This window comes from Rhinopithecus bieti, unplaced genomic scaffold (genome assembly GCF_001698545.2).
Source record: "Rhinopithecus bieti isolate Rb0 unplaced genomic scaffold, ASM169854v2 scaffold_1853, whole genome shotgun sequence".
NCBI lineage: Eukaryota > Metazoa > Chordata > Mammalia > Primates > Cercopithecidae > Rhinopithecus > Rhinopithecus bieti.
The window spans coordinates 4,964,311-4,966,633 of record NW_016804151.1 but is presented as its reverse complement, the minus strand read 5'-3'; the positions used below and the strand labels follow the sequence as shown (position 1 = coordinate 4,966,633).

At 54.9% G+C, this 2,323-nt stretch overlaps 1 protein-coding gene across 2 annotated transcripts in view; it reads right to left on the bottom strand.

The window, feature by feature from the left end:
* ZNHIT3 (zinc finger HIT-type containing 3) overlaps positions 1–948 on the bottom strand; it is a 14,221-nt gene extending 13,273 nt beyond the window's left edge. The window contains exon 1 of one of the 2 annotated variants that reach the window (XM_017866985.1): positions 662–948. The gene's annotated coding sequence lies outside the window, so the exon portion shown is untranslated. Of the gene's footprint in view, positions 1–148; positions 421–661 lie in introns of those variants that run through there. The other variant, XM_017866986.1, reaches the window with a different exon arrangement.
* Positions 949–2,323: the final 1,375 nt, after the last annotated feature.

The following is a 2,323-nucleotide window of genomic DNA, read 5'->3' as shown; positions in this document are numbered from 1 at the left end:
CTCTGCCTCAAAAAAAAAAAAAAAAAAAAGAAAGAAAAGAAAAGAAAAGAAAATTTCTGAAATCCCTCCCATGCACATCCACGCAGGGAAGAGGCCCCTCCTCCACTCTGGACATCTGGATGCCCCCAGCTTTCCCCGACCTTCGCACCTCTAGTCCTCTAATGTCCAGGAAAGGAGGTGGGCTCAGCCGCCATGGCGGTTAGGTGATGGCACACTAAGACGAATAGTGCATCTCTTCCGGGCAGTGGCCAGTTCAGACAAGAAAGGGCTGTGTGACCCCAGGCCCAGCAACTAGATGTCCACACTGATGTCCCCTCCAGACCCATCTTAATGGCCGCCCAGGGCTGTCTCAGGCCTCCTGGGCGTCAGCCTGGGGCGCAGTGCGGGGACTGGAGAGAGAGGCGTCGCTGTCGAGGTTTTCAGAGCTCTGCCTCCTGGCAGCGCTGTCCGGCGCGTTCGAGGCGAGTCCGGGCCAATCACAGGCTGGAGACGCGCAACGCCGCGCCCGGTCCCGCCAGAGGGCGCCCTAGGCCCGCACTGCCCGCGTGGAGCGCGATCGCCCGGATTTCCGCGCAGCTCGCGCCCTGCCTGCGCCCCACCCCTTACGGGAGGCTTAGCGGTCTGGCAGCCGGAAAGAGCAAGTCCAGCCTCTGATACATACCTCGGACATCGCCAGGCGGCAGGATAGTGCGTCGAGAGCGCGGGGGCGAAGCGGGCGACCCGATGCCCACGAGTGTTCCTACGGGAAAGCAGGGCCTGCGCTCACCGAGGGCTCCGCGTGCTACTGGCTGTCCGGGGGCGGTTCCCCTCGGTGTCCACCGCCCAGCGCTTGCGGACAGCCCCGGGGGGCGGAGTGCCCGCTGACAGCTGGCCGCCCGCAGTAGCCTAATTAAAGTTGAACCGCACTTCCAGAGCGTGTGGGTTGCTCGCTAGGTCGCGATCCACTGCCTTCCACCCTCCTGGCCTCCTGTGATGGGGCGGGCAGATCGGCCTAATCTCCCCCACGTGCTGTGTGGCCCTTGTTAGAGGCGGAGGTTGATAAGGGCGAGCCCTGCTAGATCTCAGCTCCTTTCCGCAGCTCTGACACTTGCATTCCTCCCCCAGGGCACGGGTGAGTCAGGGCCAGCACCAGAAGTGACTATGATGGGCTCTTTAGAGACTGCTGCCACGTTCTCACCTGCTTGCCTCCGTTTCCCCTCTAGTATCTAAGAGAGAGGTCAGTTCTCCCCAAATTGATCTGTAGAACAATGCAATCCTTATCAAAATCCTAGAAGACTTTTCTGTTGAAACTGGCAAGATGACTGTAAAATTTAAAGGAAGGCCGGGCGCAGTGGCTCACGCCTGTAATCCCAGCACTTTGGGAGGCCAAGGCGGGCTGATCACGAGATCAGGAGATTAAGACCATCCCAGCTAACAGGGTATAAACCCCGTCTCTACCAAAAATACAAAAACAAAACTGGGTGTGGTGACAGGCGCCTATAATCCCAGCTACTCAGGAAGCTGAGACAGAAGAATCGCCTGAACCCGGGAGGCACAGGTTGCAGTGAGCAAGATTGCACCACTGCATTCCAGCCTGAGCGACAAAGTGAGAGTCTGTCTCAATAAAAAAAATTAAAGGAAATGCAAATGATATAGATTAGCCAAATCTTTTTTGTAAATGAAAGAAAAAGTTTGAGAATGCATATTACCTGATTTCAACACTCTGAAAAGAATACAGTGAAGAAGACAGCATCATGATTTGTTGTTTGTTTGTTTGTTTTTAATTGTTGTTGTTGTTCTAAGAGAGAGGGTCTCAGCCAGGTGCAGTGGCTCACGTCTATAATCCCAGCAGTTTGGGAGGCTGAGGCGGGGGAATCACCTGAGGTCAGGAGTTCAAGACCAGGCTATCCAACATGGTGAAACCCCATCTCTACAAAAATACAAAAATTAGCCAGGCATGATGGTGGGTATCTGTAATCCCAGCTACTCTAGAGATTGAGGCGGGAGAATCACTTGAATCCAGGAGGCAGAGGTTGCAGTGAGCCAAGATCACGCATTAACTCCAGCCTGGGTGACAACATGAGACTCCATCTAAAAAACTAATAATAATAATAATAATAAGAGAGGGGGTGGGGCGGAGCAAGATGGCCGAATAGGAACAGCTCCAGTCTCCAACTCCCAGCGTGAGCGACACAGAACACCGGTGATTTCTGCATTTTCAACTGAGGTACTGGGGTCATCTCACTAGGGAGTGCCGGACAATCGGTGCTAGTCAGCTGCTGCAGCCAGAGCTGAAGCAGGGCGAGGCATCGCCTCACCTGGGAAGCGCAAGGGGGAAGGGAGT